At 38.5% G+C, this 23,784-nt stretch overlaps 1 protein-coding gene across 9 annotated transcripts in view; it reads left to right on the top strand.

The window, feature by feature from the left end:
* Window positions 1-23,784, top strand: part of OSBPL6 (oxysterol binding protein like 6) — a 111,660-nt gene that overhangs the window by 4,150 nt on the left and 83,726 nt on the right. For 6 of the 9 annotated variants that reach the window (XM_030019111.2, XM_030019112.2, XM_030019109.2 and 3 more), the window contains exon 2: window positions 22,595-22,663. The exons of 2 other annotated variants lie outside the window; for them this stretch is intronic. The gene's annotated coding sequence lies outside the window, so the exon portion shown is untranslated. Of the gene's footprint in view, window positions 1-21,714; window positions 21,734-22,594; window positions 22,664-23,784 lie in introns of those variants that run through there. One more of the 9 variants, XM_030019107.2, reaches the window with a different exon arrangement.

The raw sequence follows: 23,784 nt of genomic DNA, 5'->3' as shown, positions 1-23,784 counted from the left end.
ACTCGTTACTATATTAAGGGAGGAAAAAAGTGAACAATACCAAAATGCTAGAGACAACTATTGAAAGAGGAAAAAACAGGGTTGAAGTGGGGTTTCTTTTGTGTGTGGTTTGTTTTTTTTTTTTTAAGGGGGCTTGGACCAAATGACATCCAGAGGTTCCTTCCAACCTAAATTATTCTTTAATGTGAACTGTTTTGGCATTAAAGGCCAAACCCAGCCACTACTATTTTCTATTTACAATGAAAAATAGATGATGCTTAGAAACTCCAAATTATTTTTTCTGAAGTATGTATATTAACCCTGCAGAATTTCCAGCTAGTTTAGGAGTTGGTTCCAAGTAAAATGTGTCAGTATGTGCTGAGGGCTATATACAGTTATGGGTGGTAGCAGCAGGAAGAGAGCTGCTGCATTTCCAAGCTTGTCTTTCTGAGCAAACTACAGACTGGTTGTTTAAATGGTTTCAATGTGAGCCCCTCCATCACCAACTCAGAAACCAAAAAAGATTGTATCTCATTACTTGTTATCTATACCTTTAAAAAGAGAAGCTTTGAAGGAGGAGGAGGAAATTGGAGATTGAAGAAGAGTAAGAGGATGGGTCTGGAATGTATGGCAGTTGTAATGTCCTAAAGATTAGGAGAGCTTTATAATGATCTTTAGAAATGCCTCACTGTAGTGGAGAGAGCAGCTGCATTTTGAAACCAAGTTGAATAATTTCCTTATTGGTTTTTTTTTTTTTTTTTTTTTTGAGTTCCTTAAAGGTAAGTATATGTTAATACTAGTTGAGAGCACTTCTCTTAAAGGAAATAATGGATACATTAACTTGAGGTGTATAGAAAAGAAATCTCTAATTGCTTGTGAGCTTAATACAGAGTTGCAAGAACTTTAAGTAGCAGGTGTCATGTTGCATTAGATTCAAAGATTCAGTTTTCCACCAAAAAAATCAATTTCCTTCTGGGAAACGTGATTTTCTTGCTGTCTCCTTGTTGGGGCATGGTATCTGTATTTCTAGCAGAATGCAGTCCCTGGACATCTCTTAAAGGTTCGATGTTCCTCAATCAAATATTTCACATTTGTGGCATTTAAGCCCTTCCCCCTCCAATGAATCTTTTCTGCCTTATTTTGGGATGCTGACAATCAGGTGGATAAGTTGAATCTACCCAGAATTTAGCAGATAGGAAGTCCAGTCTTGGTTATGATCTCTCTCAGTGCGATCTGACTGCTTGCGTTAATAACTCTGCTAAAATAAGAGTTTTCTTTTCCCTGTTTTACCGTGGAAATTGAGAGATGGAAATGCTTGCAGCCTATAAACTATATAAAAAACCCATACTCCTCAGTTCACATGAAAATTGTGAAAATCACAAAAATCACAAAGGCTATGCTTAGTCCCTATTGATTTGCATGTTTCTAGTCCAAGCAGAGACGCTAAGGACCTTAGCGATTCTTTACTTGAAAGGCTGGATTAATTTATCTGTATATGGTATTGAATGTAGTCCAATCCTCTAATGTATATGCTGTTTTGTTGGTACGAAGCTGTTCTGTGGCATATATTTTTTCCAATTACGTTAGCGAATTATGTTTGTGAAGGATTCAAAGGTATTAAAATAATGTATTGGATCCTTTGCATCAGTACAGTAGGGCATATATCTGGGATTGCTTTGTTATAAAAACAACTAAACCCAAAGCGAGTAACATTTGTGTAAGATTATCTACAGATTAATTTCAAGATATCCTTTTTCAGATGATGAACTGAAAAGTTTTCTGTTGAAAAATGGAATAAGCTCAGGCTGCCCAAAGAAAAGGCCGTATGAAACCTGTGCCATGGGGTGAAGGCTACCTGCCCATACAAAGGAGACCTTGGCTACATCTGCCCAGCTCTAGCTGACCTGATTAATCCTGGAAAATGAAAAAAACAATAGCAGAACTTTGTTCTGTAACTGTTGCCAGCTTCACACTTCCTGTAACACGTTTGGGGTGGGAGACCAAAGAGTTACTGAAATCTTGGTGGCGACTGCTAATTGACCTTAGATATAGACTGTGGAATTGGTGAGACCTTTGATGGCTCATCCTGACAGTTTAAATGAGAAAGCAGTAAATAATTAAAGCAGTAGCCCCACTTGCAGGGGATGAGGGAGCATGACATGGGACATGCACATACCTCTGACGCTTGGAAGGCTGAGCTGGAGGGGAACAGCCTGGTGTGAGGTCCAGGCCACCAGCCAGGACTTGGACACGCTGAATGGTTGGGGTGAGCGTTCTGTTCCCCAGGGTCTATGGTGGCAGAGTCACCTGGACCTTGATTTGCCTGTCATAGAATAGACAAGCTGGAACACAAATGCCGCACCCATCCTGCTTAATAAAACACGACTGGATTATGTGACACAGAGTGGTGTCTTTCTGTTCTTGCAGCCACCCCAGCCCGTTCCCCTATGACAAACCCAGTGTGGATAAGGAGATGTTAAACAGGATTTGGGTAAAGAGAAGTTTCGGTGAACAACTTACTGGAATGGTTCCAAGCTGGTGAATCGCCACTCTTCCTGTTTCACCTCTGCCTTCACTGTCTCTCTCCTGTGTGTGGTCAACCTGCTTCTGCACTGGGACCGCAGATGGGCTCTTGTTTCTACTTCTACTGTATGAGCATTTTTGTGCCTGATCTACTCAGGGTTGCCTGACACCCTTGTGATCTTGTTAAGGAAAATAACTTTTAACTCTTTCCTCCCATCCTGTCTTTGAAAATAAAATTCAATCTTGTTTGGAAAGTAATGGCACTGTGATTTGCGAAGTGGGAGAGAAACAAATCCAGATAGACCATGGCTCATCTCAGATTATGATTTCTGGGGTTTTGGCCGCAAGATAGAAGTTTCTTAAATTAATTTATTTTCTAGAGTGGGAAAACTTTTAGGAAACTGGCAGCGGGGCAACTTACTTTCTTTTATACCTTTATCTTTAATGTGCCAGTTAGCCATGTTGCCCCCTGGTAAGGCTTGATCTTCTGGAGAAAGTGGAAAGGCAAAATAACTGATGGTGAACTACAGAAATGGCAATAAATGTACCAGATAAAGGGTCTTTCAGCTTGTATGTGGGAAGCTGGAATGGTTAGTTTAGTGACAGATGTTTCTTTCAGAGTGGAGTGGGTCAGCTGGGTGACAAGGTGGTAGCTGATGATGGAAATGATACTTGGTTAAAAGGAAAAGGCTTCAAAATAAAACAGCTTGTTGAGATCTGAAACTGGAGTTGGTGTTGAGTCATCTTGGGGTCCCTCTGACCCCAATGTGAGCATGACGCATGCATCCCTCTGGGAACTAATTATGTCTCTTCCATGTTTGAAGTCTGTGTTTCTTGGTTTTAATCTGTTTCTGGAAAAGAAGCTTTCTTCAGAAGATGTTTGCAGAAAACAGAAGGATGGGAATGATATGAAATGGAACTTATAGGGTACTCAGAGGATGAGTCTGGATGCTAAGTATCGGTGTGTCCCTGGTACTGGAAGGTTAGCTCTCTAGCCATACAAATTCTGTGTTTTTCATTGTAATAGTTGTTGATGCATAAAATCCATCTTCTTTTTCCCCTGTTCCCGTCAGCTGTCTTTCCAAGTTCACTTGCACCTGACAACTGTGCTTTTTTGTGCCTGTAACTATGGTCAGGTCATAGTTGCTACCTGGTTTAATGTTCTTGGGTGACATAATCATGGGCAAAGTAACCCATTCTCTGACTGAAAAAAAACCCCAGAAGTTCTATAACTCTCCTTAACTGTCACCTGTATTTGTGTGGGTGTGCAAATATGCTACAGGAAGCTAAATCTAAAATACATGGTGGCCCAATGAGCAGGCCTCTCTCTGTCCCTCCTATGACTGGTAGTGTAGCCTACATATAAGACCCGTGGTCACTTTGCAGTATGTGATTCAGTGTGACATGCAATGCAAAACAATCTTTAAAAAAAATTACAAGGTATTTTCTTTAGTAGCTGCACACTCTGTCCCCTGCCCTGTCACCATAAATACCGTTGTGTGACAGAGCTTACAATTAATAATTAGAGTGGCCTCTGTCTCTAATTAACACAATAATGCTTGTGTTTTCTTGTGAAATCTGCGTTGAGGATTAAGGGGGTAGGCCTCAAACTGGGTCAGAGTACCAGGATTAGCGTTAGCCAAACTGACTGACCCTCAGACCCTTACAGGACTCTTCAGTAGCTCCACATGGTTATGCAGTATCTGTGAGTTGAAGGAATAGAAGCAGTTTCAAAAGTAATCTATGATAGGCTTTTCAATTTCTGTTTCTGGTGGTGCAAAGGTTGCTGTTGGATCTGCAAAGTAGTTGGTTGCTCCTAAATGGAACAATGAATGTGGCAGCTTGGGTTCATAGCTCTTATCCTTTCCGTAACAGCTGCTGTGTGTCCATCTGCCTGCAGAAGAGAAAATGTGCTACAAATCTAAGTAAAATCTTGTGAGCTACACTAGGAAGAGGAGAGAGAGTGGCAGATTCTTTGCCTTTAAAATTTACAAACTCCAATTCATAATTCTCTTTTGTTTTTCACAGTATTTTGGCCAAATCAGTGTACTGTGAACCTATGAACAGTAAGGTCAGGTAGAGGAGGTGGTAAAACAGCCATGTTGTAATCGCTTGGCCCTTCCTAAAGCTGTGATATTTTTCTTAATACCCTTGGGTTTTAGGTTTCCCACTTGAAATGCCTAGACCAGTTCCCCAGAGGCTGTGTAACAGATCACTGTTCATAGCTCTCCTGACATTTTGCGCCTTCCTGATTGCCTCATTTTTCTCCTAACTGTACCATACTTGTTCCCTATGATGTGTGCACTTTCTAATAGTTGAAATGTTATTCAAACTCTTAATGCCTTGTACCAGGACTGTGCACGGGCTGGGGGGGAAGGATGGTTGACTTTAGCTCTGATACCTGCTGACTGTCCAGTCCAGAGCTGTACTGGCCCTTGGCTGCCAGCTCGTGGTGCAAATACACAGTGGTATTATTAGCCCCTGCCACCTTATGCTGTTTCTGGTATAATTACTTTCTGATATATTCATTATTGGATTTCCCCCTCAATGCTCTTCAGAATTTTGAGAAAAATTTATTCAGCATTTGCAAATTTTTATGCTTTAATCTTAACTTTGTGAGCACATTAACTCAATTATTTTGCATAAAGCTATCAAATAATGTCAGTCATAAACCTGTGCTATATCTCTTTACTATTCTATATACTATTTACTATTTGAATTATTTTTAAGTTACACAGCATTCTTTTGTAAAGTTTAAATATATTGACTTCAGCTTTTTCTGCATTTTCTTCATTGTTTTTCACTTGTGTTATTTATAGTAAGTCAGTAAAAATAATTTCAAAGATGCAGTAAAGAATAATGCTATGTAAAAAAGTAGGTAGGGACTAACAGTAAGGACTTGATAAATATAGTGATGTTCCCTTGAGGGCAACAGAAGTATGCTACCTTACATCAGTTGAAGGGGTTTTCAGTACAGTAAACCAGAACTATTTAAGCTGGGATTGGTGTAAATTAAGCTCATAGCGCTCTCTAGAAATGGGGAAGTATCTTATAACAAAGAAGTTTTATTTCTTGATGCCACTGCGTGTGTTCAGTGGTAAGCTGTCTGTCTTTTTTCTTTCTTCCGTTCTCCTGCTTTGTCTGGTTGTGGACACTGTGCTCAGTGCTGAGAAATGCAGAACATGCTTGTGGAGGGCACGGCAGCTTTATTAATTTCATACTTCAACATCTCTGGCAACATTCCCACGTTGAAAGCTAATGGAAATGAACTGCTCTTTAGGCCGCAGATATCTTGAGGAACGTGTAGTTCTGCTTTCTTGGCTGGTTCTTGGGTAGCTTGCCATGAAAAATGTGTCATAGCTGTGTGATATAACACTGAAAAAACCACCAACGTTAGATAAATCTGTTTATAAATGAAATGTAGTTTCTTATAAAGAAATTAGTTTGCACTCATTACATTTTGAAACTAATTTTTTTAAAGACAAGTGTGCCAGGGGTGTATTCATTGCTTCTCTGGGTTTCCAGCACTGAGGGGTGCTTTCTCAGTTCTTGCCCTCTTTCTCATTCTGCCTTTCCTCCGCAGGTCACTCCCTACCCGTTAATACACCTTTCTCTGAATTTCGGTCCTGTGCCCAGGCTGACCGATCCCCCTGGGCACACAGGCATGTCCCCTTGTCCAGGCTGCCAGTGCTCCATGCCTCTCCCCTCCAGCTGCCCCTCGTGCATCCTGGCTGATGCAGTCGTCCGTGCTTCTCCTGAGGGTCGTTTGCCATCTCAGGAGATCCTCGGTGGGGGCTGCCAGGGGCTGGGGAGTATGAAAGGAAAAAAAACCTCTGAGAACAAAATGCCTGGAAATTCACAGTGTTAAGCATACCAAGGCAAATCGGTTATTTTGCTAACAGGCCTTGTGCTTAATAGCAGTGTAAGGTGCCATTTCTTAATGGCAGCAAGTGGAATATTTCTGCGCTTTATGTTGGTGATTTTGTCAAGGTGGATTATACATTTCAGCTATGCTGAAGCAGATTTAAATGTGATGGTACAGCTTCCAAATGCAAGTTCCTCACTTAGAAGGACAAGTTTGAACAGAAATAAATGTATATGTATATTGTAAGATCCAGAAAGTAATTCAAGTAGAACTCTCTGAAGTTTTTCTTTTTAAACAATCTCAGTATGCTGCAAAAATGACTTTCAATTCTTTAGGCTCCCACAGATTGCAGCAGAGAAAATCAATACTTTTTCAGCTAATGTCAATTTTTTCCATTAAAGGATAAATGAAGAAGCATGAGGCTTCTAGGGTTCTCTGACTTCTGTGTGCTTCCCAGACAGCTAATCTTTATTTATCTTTATATTTTGTATAATGCATACTTAGTGCTTGTCATTTTATTCTCCTTGCCAACCGTTGCTTCTGTTTATGAGTTAAATACTCAAATAATGATGGAATTGTGATTGTGGCATTTTTAAAGCCTTTGTTCAAGTACCTCAAGTTAAGAGGGTGAATGTTTTATTTGAGGAAATTGAACTTCGTAAGAAATTGAAACTGATCCCTATCATGGGTTAGTTTTCTGCTCATTCAGTAGTGTGATGGCTTGTGTTATCTTTGTAGTCACTGGAATTTGTCAGTGTTTAAGTGTTGGTACTGTGGAGGGTTTGTTCTTCAGTTTAATTTTTATAAACTGAAATGTTATAATTTATATATCCCTGAACAAAGCTTTCTGATTAATGTGCTGGCAGCAAGCCAAATGTATTAAATTTTTAAATTTTGTTTGTTGCTTTAATGATCTTCTAGATATCCCTATACACATCTTTTGAAAATACTGTAGATTTGAATTAGCAAAAATATTTTTTTATTATCTGAAGCAAATTTATCAAGAGTAGCAAGAGTGGCATGATCAAAGGCAACGCAATGGGTCAAAAGTGAAAGATAGCAAATGTCAAAGTTTAGGTTTTGCTCATTATTTCCGTTTTGCTAATAAGGGCGCGTGCGCATATGATCAGTAAGCAGGAGGCAACATCATTTGCTCTGCCAGATGAGAAGTAGAGAAATAAAACTACTTTAGGTCAATGATGCTGCATTCTAGGAGGAGATGGACCCAGCAAATAATGGTGTTAGAATTTTGCTGAAGTTTCTCCCATGATGTTTGCTTTTTACTGTTGCTGCAAAGTTTGCCGGAACATAAGAGCAACCTCACTTGTTAGCAGTGGCTGGCAGGGACTGTGTGGTATGAAGTTTCACTTGATGATCTACAAAAGACCTACATAAATAAAAATGGGGAATGTGTATCTCAGAAAAAGGGTATGAGGAGAACACAATTTAGCAAACGGGCTCCCTTGTTCAGAACGCAGGGTCAGAAACTTTAAGCAGTGACAAAATATTTTCCCCTTTGGGTTATGCCTGATTGCAGATTGCAATGGACAGTTCTGAATGAGCTTGTAAACCTGCGTACCTTGTTCAGCTGCGGCACCAGCGCATGCTGGACAACCAGATATTGGCTGGTTCGGGCAATGGCTGTAACCATGCTTGTATCTACAAACCTCTGGAGCTATATATTTCGGTTAGCAATCTTGCAGCGAGCTGAGCAACATATTTCGGGTTTTTTCATTGTAATTAACATTTTACACCCAGTACATTTAGTACCATGTTCCAATTCTGCCTGCACACAAAACCGTATTTTCCTATCTTTGCTGTTGAACTATCTAGCTATAAGAGGCAAAGTCAGTGTTAAAGAGAAATGCATAAAGGAGAAAGCAAATGGCAGAAAGTCAAAATTAAGCAAACAGTTTCCAGTGCTATTACTAGATTTAAGAGATAACATGTCATTTTACAAATAGTTTCAAAGACTAAAACATAAATACTTGAAAGGAGTGGATGGTAGACTTCAAACTCATAGCAGTTGTTTGTCACAGTTGCCTGTTGTCTTGCTGAGGGTCTGACTGGACTGGTGTAGAACTGGAGACCAGTGCCTTGCACAGCTGTAGAGGGAGTTTAAAAAAAAAAAAAAAAAAAAAGAAAAAGTGAGGAAAGTATATTTCCAAATTTTCCCAAATACATGGGTGAAGCCCTGCTTGGTAGAATAGACACAATTTTCCTGCTTCAGGATGCTTGTTAAAAATCAGAGAAAATAAGGACGAATGTGAGATTTTTCTTTCCCGAGCACTGCAATTTCAAACTGAATATCTAAAGTGCTTCCCCCCCCCCCCCCCTCCTTGTTAATCTGCCTTTTAGAATTTTTGTAGCCGGGAGGCTGTCCCAAAACAGTTGTTTGTTAGGTGTTGCTGTGTAGCCTTAATACAGTTAACCTTACAAGTCCTTTTTTCTTCCTTAGCGTATTTACTTGCTAGTCTTTCAAGAACTATTTTACTGCTATTTTCTGATGTTGATTAATTTTGGAACGGGTATTGCATACAGCAGGGGAGTTTCTCTTCTGTGTAAATGGCTATGGGCATCTTGGCTGAGGTTGCTGACACATACTTGGCTACATGCTGACTTACCAGCTATTGTCAAAGACTAAGGAATGTTGCAAAAATAAAATGAGTTACTTTATAAAATCACTGTTGTCGTTACAGTTGGAGTGATCTCTCCTCCAAAGGAAGAAAAAAAATTGTAACAGAACTTGAAAGTTGATACTGAGATAAAATAAGTGTCAAGGTTAACAAAATATTTTATGATGTTGGGGTATGAAATTGTCCTAAAGTGCCTTTAAAAAAAAAGAAGTGGCTAGGTTGAGTATCTGTCTTCATTCAGTGGCACTATACACATTAATGAAAAGTTTCAATTGAAAAACACTGAATAGGTCTCACTTTTGAGTAGAACTTGGCTGCTTCTCTGTAATTCAGTCCTCTGGTGTAACTTTCTGGAGGTGTGTTTATTTGTAAAAATGACAGTATTATGACTGGTAATACAGAGTATTTTTTTGAGATAATGTTTGTGTATAAATAAATATATCACAATATATTTTCACTGTCTAGATGATAGATGACTCAGAGTCAATGCAGTCCAACAGTTTTACTCTAGTGAATTTACACATACTGACCTGCCCTGCATATAACCTGACCTTATAATTTGTGAATTGTAACAAGGAGCAGAGGGAGAAATTTTACCTGTATTTCTATTTTTGCTGTATCTTTTATGGTTTTTAATATAGTAGCATTTTATCATTTATACTTTTGGCATTACTCTTGCATGCAATATACTTTTCAGGCCTACTCTTATGCCTAGAGGTTGTTGTCAGATAGTGTTAGGAGATTTCTCAGTAGAGAACAGTAAGAGAAGCTTAAAAAGGAGATGCTGAACTTCAAACGGTGGGTTGTATGGCATTAGAAGTTCAGAAAAACCTGATGACTTGAGTTGCATTTTCTGTTTAGGTCTTCATGGCCAGAAAACATGAAGTAAACCCCTCTATCCTGTTTTCTGCTTCAGCAGTGGTGCATAACTGTTCTGTTTCATAAACGTGTGATTCCCCTGAAGAGGGAAGAGGATGCTTGTATTTTGATCACCAGTTTTATTCATACAAGTTTATCATTAGAATCCTGTCCATATTTTGTTGAATCTTTCTCTGGAAAATCCAAATTTATCAGCATCTCACATGAGAATAAGAAGCTCTCAGTAGGGACAGTGCTCCCTGATTTGTCAAAGTCAGTAAGCAGAGAGAGGAGGAATACTTAATGAAACCTCTTTGATCAGTGTCTGTGATAGCCAGCACATCATCTTGGCTCTGGCCAAGACCACAGAGAAAATATTATGGTGGTTGTTAACAGCAAGGGGTGGAGGTGTGGATAGGATCCTGGCAACTGGGGTCGGGGGGTCGGGGATGGGGGGGGATGTTTAATGATACAAGAATGAAGTCTGATGTCATCATGAAAGAAAATGTTTAGTGTCCTGTCTTCAGCATGAGTATATACCTAATGGTAATAAATGCCTCATCTTCGGGTTGAGAATCAGTCCTAATAGAATTGCAGGTGAATGTTGTGCTTCTTCCTCCTTAGAAATCATGACAACAGTAATTGAAACAACCAGATTTACGTTCAGCCGTTTACTGCTGGAGGTCTTTTTGTTATCTTTAACCCAGCGTTAATTTAGGTCACCCTTTAATCTAAGTAAAAGAGACCATGTATCCTTTCCCTCTTGACTGTATGTCAGTACAGAGTGTCCAGAGAATGCTGTTCATTTTGGTGCTAGTGTACTGTATGAAATTTCAGTTTATAATCTTTGATATGAAAAAAATTTATTTGATAGTTTATGCTGTGTATTTATTTATTTAGGGTATCATCCTAGCGTCCTACTTATAAGTATAGTATAGAGTCCTTAAAAATTATTTGTTTTATTGAAGGTCAGTGTGGATACGCAAGTGCAGCAAGAGTCTGTAAGTCTGTAATACCTCTGCCCTGCAATTTGAAGCGCTCAAGCAGTGTCCTCCTGGAGCCTTGCTGAAATGGATGAAGGGCTACGTGTGCTGTAAATTCCAAGACCTGCGCATAAATATCTGGACAAGCAAAAGTGTTTTCCAGAAATTATCACAAAATTGAAAACAGAACACAAATACAAAAAAACACATTAAGTTGTTTTGGTGTTTTTCTTCATAATACCAAATAGTGCAAGGAATATTTTAACTTGTCATTTACTTACATAGCTCCTCAGAAAATTAACACACTGTCAATAGTAGTAGTTGTAAGGACAAGTCTTACTTTAATTTGCCGGTTATTTATCTCCTGGGTACAGTCCATCAGTGTCACTTTTTTTAACATTTCAAAATGCATAATAATTTATAATAGAAAAATATGACTCCTGTTGTCTTTTCCTCCAGGCATAAATAAGAATAATGTCTTTTCATATCTATTTATATGATGTATGTTGAAACATCATTATGAAATTGAAAATGCCTCTGAGTACGTTTTATGAAAATTGAAAGCCCCTGAGTGATAATGGCAGGATATCACTGACCTAGTTGGTGTATTAAGTGCTAGTGATAGTGTTTCAGGATGCAGAACATCTTGATAGTCAGTTATCTGTGACCTGGGCCTCTCAGATGGTCGTCTTGTTCAAGTGTTCTCAGTGGTAAAATCTGCTTTCTTGTATTAGAGAACTGGAGTGCTTTCCTTGGACAGGGAAAAATGTCTGAAAATGTAAAACACTTATAAGAAGAACCACCCATTCTGGAACTAATAGAGGCCAAGAAAGTTTTTCGGCCCAAAATACTTGCAAGTGCTTGCAAATCTAGCTAAACAAACACTATAACAGAGCTTTCTGACCAGTTGTGGCTAAATAAGTCCACCAGAAATTGCTGAAGTTGTATCTCTTACTAGTGGGAGCTATTCTCAGGCTTTGGGAACTGTGATGATCCATGGGAAAAAAAAAAAAAAGGGTTAAGACAGCATCCTTAGAAAAGTACAGCTGTTACCGGCACTTCCTTGGGCGCTGTCGGACTGGGAGGTATCTCAGATGGCTTGAGATACATCTTTCCCTGCCTAGTTGGTCCAGTCACTTCCTAGACTTTAAATTTGATATGTATATGTGTTCATTACAGTGTGCTACAGGGTGTGTAGGTTTGGAGAAGCTCAGGGAAGGCAGACATTACATCCAGTAATGTGTGCTGGAGGAACTTTTATGTGTAACAGGGGAGAGACTAAAGTGAAAACAGAGCAAACACAGTTAAAAATTTGGGTTATTTTCCATCTTTCTGGTAGGGTCTTAAAGGATCCACTGTAAGTTTCTGCGGGGCATCTGTCACACGGCTCTCCATGGGCGATGAAAACTGGAAAGGCTCGCGTGGATCTGTACCTCCTGTGGGTCAGGCAGAAAATAGAGAGGCAGTACTTGGATCCACAGAAGAGGATTTTTGGTCCTGTTAGATTAGGAAGTGTGGTTTATTGGTTCATTTTACTCTGGGAAGAGTTGCAGTTTTGTACCTTTGTTAGTGAATTTGGATTAAATTTAGCAAAAATTTTCCATAAAAGGAAAAATGGAGAAAAATTTGAAAAGCTGAAATTTCATTTGAATACGTTTGCAATGAAATGATCATTTTGGTGTGTCATGATGTTGAAATGGACTTTTTCCCCCAAGTTACTTGAAATTTCTCCTTTTTTTCTCCTTTTGGTCTCTGAACTAAAAAAAATCCACTATTGATACAGCCAGAGTAGGTTCTTTTTTCAGTTAAGGGTTTCAGGTTTATGAAACACGTCAGTAAACATGCCCAAGGAAAAACTCGACTGTTCCAAAAATATAAGGCAGACTTTTCTAGTTAAGAAAAGCCATCCCAGCATATGGTGTGTTTCTTTTAAGATGCAAAATATTCATATACTGAGATGAACCTTCTGGAGGAACTTCGAGGCAACAGCTCCTGCTCTTAAAGCTTCTGCCTTTGTTTCAACAGAGACTTACTTTCTGAAAATTTTTCTTCCAAATCTCTAAAATATGTTAATAGCACCATGCCAAAGTGTTGTTGACGATCTATTTCTTGTAGGATGCTGTTATATATAAACAGGGTTTTTTTTATATATTTAATTTTTCAAGCCAGGAGAAACATTCGGATTTGCTTTCAGCATGAGTCTAGAATAACATTACGTCTCTGGCATAGTAGCTGTTGCAGTCTTGCATGACAACTGTTGTACACATTATCTTACATGACTGTAGTTGCGGGATGGGTTGGGTTTTATACGTGATTGACATGTTATTGCATACAGGGCTGCCTCATCTGTTTTTTTTCAGTGCTTTGCTTGCTATAGCAGTAACCTGTGTTCGCCACCACCGTGCTAGTGTGACCTTCATACAGACCAGCAAAAACTCGTCTTGTTTGCTCAGCATCCCAAAAGACAATTAGGAATGATTGCCCGAGCAACATAACATCCTTGTCAAATACCACAGGGATTGCTGTGATGCCAGTTGGACCGTTCTGTCAGAAGTGGCATGCTTCCACATGCAAAAGAGTGGAGTAGCAAAGGAATATGGTTGCTTCCCATTTGCTTTTTATCTCTGCTTGGATCTTTTCTGCTGAAGTGGTAGAAAATAAGCAAAGTGTCCTGGTTTCAGCTGGGATAGAGTTAACTGTCTTCCTAGTAGCTGGTACGGTGCTATGTTTTGAGTTCAGTATGTGAAGAATGTTGATAATACTGATGTTTTCAGTTGTTGCTAAGTAGTGTTTAGACTAATGTCAAGGATTTTTCAGCTTCTCATGCCCAGCCAGCGAGAAAGCTGGAGGGGCACAAGAATTTGGCACAGGACACAGCCAGGGCACCTGACCCAAACTGGCCAACAGGGTATTCCATACCATGGGACGTCATGCCCGGTATATACACTGGGGGAAGAGGGGGCAGGGGGATGGCCGCTCGGGGACTAACTGGGTGTTGATCGGCAGGTGGTGAGCAATTGCACTGTGCATCATTTGTATATTCCAATCCTTTTATTATTGCTGTTGTCATTTTATTAGTGTTATCATTATCATTATTAGTTTCTTCTTTTCTGTTCTATTAAACCGTTCTTATCTCAACCCACGAGTTTTACTTCTTTTCCCGATATTCTCCCCCATCCCACTGGGTGGGGGGGGCAGCGAGTGAGCGGCTGCATGGTGCTTAGTTGCTGGCTGGAGTTAAACCACAACACAAAGGCACAGAGTAAATGGAGGAGTAGAAAAAAAAATATTTAAAAAGCAACACGAACAAGGAAAGGAATCCTGTGGGAAAGAGAGGTGGTAACGCTCTGCATTGTGGATGCAGGAACAAAGCAATGAGAAGAATCGAATGGAAAAGAGTGTCGATGTGGAAGAAGCATTTAAACAGAATAAAGCCATGTAGAAAAGGAAAGTAGGGAGAAAACATGGGAAACGCTGAAGGAGCAGTATAAAGGGGTAAAAATGGGAAACATCTCTTTTTAAGCATGTTGTAATTCTTATGTTAAAACTGTATTTCTTCATGAGAGGTACAGTTTTTTGTGTTTGCTGAAAAATCTGTATTTCAGTTGGTTTTTTTTTTTTTTAAATTAGAAAGAAATCAACAGTCTTACTGATGTTTTGATACTTGGGTTTGTTTCTGTAATACAAAACCTGCCAAAGATCCCTTCTGGGTGCAGGTGGCTTATTGGTCTTGTGTGGTTAAGGCACACTTGTATTTTGCAGCCAACAGCACACAGGGGAGCAATATGGCTAGTATCACATCTGTCTGCCTTTTTTCTTCTCAGCTTGAACGAAGAGCTACCTATTTACAGCTAGGATAACTGCGGGAGGGCCTTGGCACCTATCCAGACAAAGGGCTCACACTCACATCTCTACATCCATAGTGGGATGCTGTAGCTACTTTCCTGCTGTTCACCCACCTAATTTTCCTTGTTTTATACACATATAGTCTGTGAATTCTTGGATAGCTGATGTACTGTACGAAGTACTTGTTCCATCTGTTCAGACCATTTGAGCTTTATAATAAATTCAGATCAGTTCAGAGGTTTAGATCTTGACTGTTTTCTTTAGCCAGTAAAGAATTATAATACATGGAAGTCTTTCGAAATAAAAGCTAAGCCATGAGAAGAGAACAACAGCAACAAAATAAATAGGAAATAACAAATATCTTCTTTCATTGTTTTTCCTGTCAGAGGTGTAGGTATTTGTTTGTTTGTTAACTGAAGTCTCATTAAGAGTCAGTTTATTCTGCCACTTAGGTGCTAGTTTCTTCAATTCTTATAGAAAGACATTCCTTGTTAGTCCAGAAGTGTTTGTGTTCTCCTTTAACTGCTTTTCTGCTATGTCGTTTCATTATGGATGATGTCATCTTTAAGGTTTTTTTTTCTCCAGTAGCTTGGTTTGATGGGATCAATAAAATCTGTTACATTGATGTGTGTCCTAATGTATTAAAATCTAATTTTTGCTGGTCATTGTAGTACTCTGCTCTGTCAGCTACTTTTAATATAGCTGCTACTGCCGACAGTCACAGTTACTGTAGAGGACTCATGCATGTGGAATTGCATTTAGAAATCGGGGTGCACTGCCTTGAAAGTTACAGAGCTCTAATGCAAGCTACAACAAAAATTGTCTCCTTCCTCTGGACTGCTTAATAGTTGACATGAATTTATTTGATTCTTTCATGGAGTCCACTTCTGCTCACTTCCTATTTATTTTATAATCTGACCAGCGTCTCTTCATGTTATCACATGACATTTTGATAGCAAGGTGAAGTTTTGATTGTCTATGCAGCTTCTTATATGAACATCCATTACCACAGTAGCAGAAAATAATGAACCTGCTGTATAAAAGTTGCCCTGTCCTGTCCCTCTAAGTTCAGTCTTCAGAGTACCCCACTTCAAAGAACCTGTCTTTTTCTTTTAGGGAGTCTGGACTTGATTTGATTTCCCTTTTTGCTAAAATGTTCATAAACTTTGAGAAACTGCTGTTGCTAGGCATATAAAATAGTCACCCTGCTGTATGAATTTGAGCAGATTTCTCTTAAGAGCTTTGAGTCTGTTACTGGGAATTTTTGTTTTGTTTAAGTTTCAAGTCTAAATACAGATTTAGGAAGTTAACTTTAGGATCCCCCTTTTTCGGAAAAAAAAAAAAAAAAGAAAAGAAAAACTGATTCTACTCTCTAAGATAAAACTAACTAAAACAGAAAGATGATATGCTTGGGTACACTGTCCTCAGGATAAAGCATCTCTGTTCATAGAATAGAGATTTTTCTTTCTTTCTTTATTTAGGTGATAAAGAATAGCACATTTGTAAAGTACAGTTGCAGATAAAATTCTTCCTATCTTTGTGTGAATGTTATAAATAATAAGCAGAGACACCTAGCTTAATTTCCCTAACATTTAGGGAATAGAATAAATTTTATTGAAGCATTTTTTTCTTTGTACTTTAGAGTCAAAATCTCTTTTATCTGGTATGTGTATACAGAGATTCATAGTTTTTGTCTACTGACTAAAAAATATTGACAAAAAAAAGAAAGAAAAAATTATTTACTTTTTAATACAAAAATTGGTTACTTTGTGTTTTGCAGAGCTGTATATTTCAAAGATTGTTCAGTAAATTCTATATGGTGTACCTAGAATTTCTTGTATTTTAAACAATACATTCATGATAGTACTTAAAGTACTTCATCATCATAATCTCTAAAAAAAAAAGAAAATTACTATTCTATAATTGTAAAACTTTTTTTTCTCTTCCATTTATCTCCTTTACCTGCAGCCTGTGTAATCTTCTTAGTTTCTATTCTTCTGATCCCCTATTTCCCAGGAGATTTCTATGTATTATTATTTTTATTAGATTAAAATAGAATTCCTGAAACATTTTCTGTATGCCTGCTATTAATCTGATTGGGAAAGGACTCTCTGGGCTGTTTACTTATTTATTTGCTTGTATTCGTATGTTGGAGTGTGTTGTCATAAATCCTTATGCAAGTCAAGTGGATTGGTGAGTCACTGTGATGTTAGTCAGATTACAGTCCCCCCCCCTCACCCCCCATTTCACTCAACTCCAGAGATAGATGATCATTGGTAATGAGTCATCTCTCTTGCTTTCACTGGTATATTCCTACTATTTCTTAAAAATTTGTTACTGTGGCATATGTAGTACAGATACAGAACTAAATAAGATGAAGTATTTACTGGCATGCTCGTCATAACCAAGGGTGCTAGCTGAATTCTGGTTACAGAGTTTTTGTGTGCAGTACAGTTCAGGATACACTTCTAGGACTGATACTTTAAATTATTTTTTTTAATAGCTGCATAATGAGTTTTTATATTGGAAACCAATCAAACAACTTAAGCCATTTGTTTTTAACAGGCAACTTTCAGAACAGGTCTGCACTTCTATATGCATTAGGGAATTCTTAAGATTATAGGAAGTTGGCTTGGCTTGGCCTGCTACATAACACAAGGGAGAAACCTCCACATACAATTCCTGCCACAATCCAATTGAGCTGCCCTGTATTTTTTTAGCAATAATTCTACTTTTTGCTTATACCAACTCCATTTAGAAACATGACAGTACAGAAGCAAAAGAGACCACCTGAATTATTGAATCCAGCCTACAGCATCACATGCAGTTCTGCAGTGGACAATAAGTCCAGGTCTGTAAAAGCACCTGCTGTGGCCAGAAGTCAGAAATACACCCAGCATCATAAGTCCTATTGTATCAAAATCCCAGAGATAAAACCATGAATTGCACTACCAAGACAGCAAGACTATTTCCGTTGTCTTGAGGTACTGCAATGACTTGGAAACATTGATGTGTCCCCAGCAAAGTGTTCATACTCGCATGTCACGTGCCATGCTTCTTTCTTTCTTGCTGTCTCTTCAGAAGCCCTGGCAGTTGGAGCTAGAGGAAGAACTCGTTCTTGATCCTAGGTCTGGTAATAATCATGATTAACTCGGGAAGTATGTAAGTTCTTGAGAACCTTCTCATTGCCATTAGGTTCATCAGTGCTTCCTGCTTGGTACCAGACCCATGTCTTCCATAAATCCCTGATTGTTCAGGACTTCTCCGCAAATGTGACGGTGGAGGAGGTGTGTGCAGACTGCTGGCACCAATGGTGGAACGTGATCTGACTCAATGCAGAAAAAAGAAACGTGAAACCCAGTGTTGTTCAACATACCTTCCAGCAACGTCTGTTGTCTTCCCATTTCTGCAAAACCTGGCAAACTGAACACAAATCAAGCCATTTGTTCCAATACTCCTGCTTGAAAATGTGTACTTTATTTCTAGTACAAATATGTTAGCTGCAGCTTGAGAACAGTGCTTAGTTTCTCTCTCCAAATCTCTGCATTTAGACCAGGCTGAAATCCGAGACTTTGTAAATCACACTAAGTATGAACACTGGTGACTAGGGTGAACCTGTGCTGCGTGTTAAGTGTGTGCAGCGAGGAAGGAAACAATGGAACTTTTAGAACGCTGTAATTGCAATAGTAGTCCTGATGACTGGGTCAATTCCAAGGCAAAAAAAGGTCACAAATGATTTTACTATATGAACTCTTATTAAATGTGATGTTGTTTGTGAGGTGGTTTTTTTTGTTTACATTGTCTAATAAGCGTAGAAATGTTTTTTCCTCACATTTTTGAGGCTGGAGAAAGGAAAGGTTGCAAAGCCCACTGAGAAGATGGGATCTGTGAGATGGTGGGAAGAGAGAGAAAAGGAAGGGCAGCTGGGCAACTTCTGAATTTCTGTCGATAATGCTTACTAAGCTGTGATGGCCAGAATGGTGATGCAGAAGTCCGATGCGCTGTGGCCAGTGATGAATCTCACACGCATCATCCTTACTGGTCTGGGATTGGGTTTCTTTGCTTAAACAGCGGACAATTTTCCAAGATATATCATGCTGTTAATTGTTGCACCATTGATTTATGATACACTGGATGAAAGAATAGATTTTGTCATAATTTCAGTTCATTGTATTTTCCAGGATAAAGCAATTAATAACCAATGTTGTGTTCAAATAGGAAGAAAACAAAGAGAGGATTATATGCAATACAAAGTCTAGTCAAAATAATTGTTTTAAAGATTCAACTGCGGATTCTCACACTACTGCAGCTGGTCTGAGTTTTGAGGAATTTATTTTGAAGTATTAGTTTTATTGATACTCTAATAAGATATTTTTGCAATTTTAAAATCTTTGCATTTCAATTGGTATACTGTAGGCAAATGCTGCTGAAGGATTTAACTTCTTTAATTGAAAATGGAAATTCTTTGTTTCTTTCTGAAATCTGAATGACAAATGACTGAATAATGCAAAAAAGTTGATCAGCAGATATAAGCATTGTATGAGCTGTTTAAGAACAGTAGTTTGATTGTCTAAACTAAGAGAAAATAATTTCTTATGCGACTTAAAATATTCTGTTTTCCATTCTGGTACATGAATAATTGTGACTAAAATGCTTTCCTGGAGAAGTAACAATACAGCAATGGGCTCATAATTTTGATTTTTTTTTTCTTTTGTAATTTTTATTTGTGTGGCAAGTTTGAGGATGCTCTTTAATTACAGTGATTTGTATTTTGCCTTAGTCTGGAACTGCAGTACCCTCATCTCTCATGTGGCTTCAAAGACTTGGTTTGTAGCATTGCAGGTGTAAAGATGATGTATTTGGTCATTGTGTGCTCTGTCCTGGCTCTAATAGTGGCTCTTCTGGTTCAAGAAAGGCAATGCAAGCGGTATCTGTGGCTTTACAGCAGCTTTGCAGCACCGTCAATCTTCACAAGTGCATCAGCTTCTTCAAATGAACAAGTACTTAATGGCACTATTTTCTTCTTGGTGGGTTTGCTTTGTATGTGATACATTCCTTAGGAATGGATCTGTTTCTTTTGTGTGATAGACCACAGGGAGAAAAGGATTTGTGTCCTTTCCATCTAACTCTTAGAGTAAGAAATGAGACCTGTTAAATGACAGTGTTGATTTCAGTGACCCTCTTTTGGTGACATATACTTACATGTGTAATATCTTTGACTGGCTACACTAACGCATAGACGTTTTATTTTTTTTTGCAGTTTTCCAAGGTCATCCTGTACACCAAGGTATACTAGAGCTGTCTTTCTCTGAAGAACGCAAAGCATCCAGGGTTCCTCTCAGCTTCTTTGTCTCGTGTGAAATATGCTACTGAATTAATTATCCTAAAGTTCTATGATGACAGTTGTCATGCATAAAAATGGTATTGTATGGTAATGGTCAGGTGATACTTGCAGGTTTTCAGGAAGTGCTGGCATTTCTGATGGTGCTAGTTTATTCCTGGAGAGCAGCCCATTCCTGTAGCTCCATGCATACTGTAACCTTTGGTTGTACTTCAGAAAGACAGCATGTCCCAATATGTGTGTGGTGAGGTTTTTTCCCTTTTTTTTAAAGCTTTGTCAACATTTCTGTTTTAAAGCATTTATTAAATCATCACAATTGGGATGCATTTTTTCATATTACAGAATTAAAGTCTTAAGCATTTTGCTGTGGTATATTTAAGCAAAGGTATTTCTGTAGTGATTGGCTCTTGTGGCCTTTCAGCCCACTAGATGGGCAAATGGTCAAAGTCTAAAACATTCTTATTTCGGGATAAATAAGATATTTCAAATTAGAATAGTTAGTGTCACTGTGACTAAAAATCCCAATTTTTCTGTGGCACTGTAGAGCTTAGGACACTGCAGAATATTCCCGGTATCTGCAGTGTAGAGCATAGGCAGTGAGTCATAAATGCTCTTCTGTCTTAACTGGCTTCAGGAGGGCGGGTAATGCAAACTTGGCGTTCCTTAGCTCTGGCTTCTCTCTAGGGGCTCTCAGGCAAGGCAGAGTGGCAGTAGTTGTAGTGGATTTTGTGATGGGAAAGCTTTTATTGATTGCATCAGTAACACCAGTGCCTTTTTGAATCTGGTGGACCATGAACTGGTGTTAGTGAAGAGTGAGATTTGGTTGTTATGTGTCTGCTTTTAGAATGTGACCCAGTGGGCTCTGACTGTTCTTGAGTTTTGAGTTACAGCTCTGGCATTTGACATGGGTGTGCCGGTTTAGCTGGATAGGAAATTACTAAGGTCCCTTTTATAAACAAACTGATGAATTTTGGGTTTGTTCTGATACGAAAGCACATTAAAGCATACAAGTTTAGAACAGATTAAAGATTAAACATCTCGCATTCCTCTAACTTCTGCCTTTTATTTCTCCTTTCTTTCCAAACGTATGAAGAAAAAAATATTGAAATGGCTCCCCTCCCCTCCCTGGCATGGTGGTGTACCATTTTCTCCAAGTGCTAGATAAGTGCTGTTTGGATATTTGCAGAGCTACAAACCCTACCCCTATTGTGGTGAAACAGCAGTTCGAAGAGAGCTAGCTCAACATTCTCGCACTACTAAAATACAGTGAAATAGATAAGGTCTGTAGGGAAAATATTGCAATATTTCTGTCCTGTTTGTTAGATGCAGAGTATCATTTTGGTTTTATATTTTACATTTTAATAACCTCCTATGTTTAATAACTATGCCAACAGAAAGAAATGTAATTGCATGCAATTTTTGTTTCGCTTGGAGTAGTTGTTAGCATCTTGGGGAGTGTTTTGTTTGTTGTTTTTCGTTTGTTTTTTGAGGGGAACTCCTGAGTTAATTATTCAATTGCAGTGAACCCTATGAAGATGATGAGTACTGGCCCAATGACGACCTTCCTGTGCTCTCTGTTCTTTACTTTCTAGCATGCTGCTTTGAGCGCTCTGATTTCATGAAACCCATTCTGACTGGAAGTGACAGTTGCACTTTTCAGTTCCCAAGCACTTGGAAAAAGGGGAGAGTAGTCTCTCTGATGGTCAGTGACAGACATTTTAAATACTACTTCTTGTCAGCTTGTTCAAGCAGGTCTATATGACAGATAAATCTACTGTTGAGGGTTATGGGGATGATGCAGTACAACATACACAACAGTTAAATCAAAAAGAGAGTTGAACTGATGAATAGGTGTGGATAATTCTGTTTAGAACCCATCTTCTTCACAGTAAAGTACAATAGATTTGGTTTAAAATTTGTGAATATTGTTTATCAGGTTGTATTTTGTTCAGGACAACATAAGGAATTTGAGCTTTTTTTGCAGTCCTTGTCTGTGTTATTTCCCGCTTCAAAATTGTAGAGGGAGATATCCTGTAACTGATCCTATATTGGAGCTTCCTTTTCTAGCAGACCTTTACATGACAGTAGTTCAGGTGGCATTCTCCTTTTGATTTCTAGATCAAAATTGTATCCCAAGTTGTGTAGCAAAAAGTATTTTAGCTGATGGGATGGGACTGGAACATTCAATGTAGGCCGGTTGGTTTTCACCCCTTCCTTTATTTTATGTAGTAGGGTCATGATCAGACGTTTTAAAGGAAATATTAGTAACTTCAATTTATGCCTATCTGGAACAGATAATGTATTTCCTGTTGGAAGGTGCTTCAAGGAAAGGGTACCTCAAAACTTTGGCTCTGTTCCATTTGATTGAATGTACCATCATTGGCACATTTCATCATAACTTAGGTAATGAGTTATTTCTGACTCAGGCAAAGAAAAAAAATCAATCTATAAAGAAACCAAGCTTTGAAATGACGGTGACAGCCAGATCAGAATAAAAAGAATGTTGGAAATCTGGATATGAAATTCTCTAACATCTCCATTTTTGTATGCTTTATTTGTCTAGGGGATGAAGTAATGAAGAGAACGTTGCTTGAAAAGCTATCTCCAATTAATGGAAGCTACTGTCAAACTGGTAATAGAATAAATGATTTAATTAAATATTCTTGAAAGAATTCTTCTTGCTGTATAACCAACAGTAGTTCACTTAATGAAGTGCAATATGTGATAGGTTTCTCGTTCTTCTGTGCTACAATTTTTGACCTGTTAGCTTTCAGTTTATTTCACTCAGGATAGCGAAATCATAGTTGGTTGCCATGCGTATATATAAAGGTGGTGGTAGGGAAAGAGAAGGGAACAAATATGTAAGTGACAAGCCTTCTGCTCTGATGCATAGACCATAAAAAAGTGAAGTCCTTGTGGTCTTTTTGATGTAGAAGTGGCAGAATAGGGCCTTGTTCCTTGTCCTTTATTCTGTTCTGAGTGAGGCCTTACAGAAAAGTCCCAACATCAGTGCCACTGTTGAGTCCTTTGTGTGCTAGACAGTTATGTTCTACGTACACTGTTGACTTGGTCTTGACAGTAGTCACAAGCCATTCACAAATCAGTGCTTTTTCTCTTTGAAAAGGGACCTACTGAAGTGCTAGCTCTAGTTTGGTGGAGCCCTCAGAGCAATAGGAGCAACAGGAGCTGGAGGAGGAGAGAGGAGAATATGAAGATACATATTTGTGGTGGACAAACTTAGGTGGTTTCATAAGGAGTTTGAGAAAACATGCAGACATTTTAAGAAAATGAAACAATATTAGACTTGTACATTGTCTACTAGCTATTTGTTTTTGCTTTATATTTTAAAGTCAAGGGAAATAGCTGAATATTTGCTAGATATACACAGAAAAATGTAAACTTGGAACATTTTACTTGATCTTGATGTTTCTCTCACTTGTGCTTTGTTACGCAACTTCCCCATTTAGAGGATAGGCTGGGTTAATAATTGTATTTGGGTGAATCAAATTTCAAAGACAATATAAAGGTAGTTTATAATGCATCCTTCTCTTACTAGCTTCTGTGCTGAATCATCCTGCAATTGTGAATATTGCAGTCTTAATCTTATGTTACAGTTGCTGGGTCATCCTTGTATTATTTGGATTTTTGTCTCCTGTCAAGCTGAAGGCATTATTACCTCATCTTAGAAGGACCAAAAAAAAAAAAAGCATATTCTGAGGAGCAGAACCGTATTACTTCTAGGAACTTTTATTT

This window comes from Aquila chrysaetos, chromosome 6 (assembly GCF_900496995.4).
Source record: "Aquila chrysaetos chrysaetos chromosome 6, bAquChr1.4, whole genome shotgun sequence".
NCBI classification, from domain to species: Eukaryota; Metazoa; Chordata; class Aves; order Accipitriformes; family Accipitridae; genus Aquila; species Aquila chrysaetos.
The sequence above is the reverse complement of the archived record's forward strand: the minus strand, read 5'-3'. Positions and strand labels throughout refer to the sequence as shown.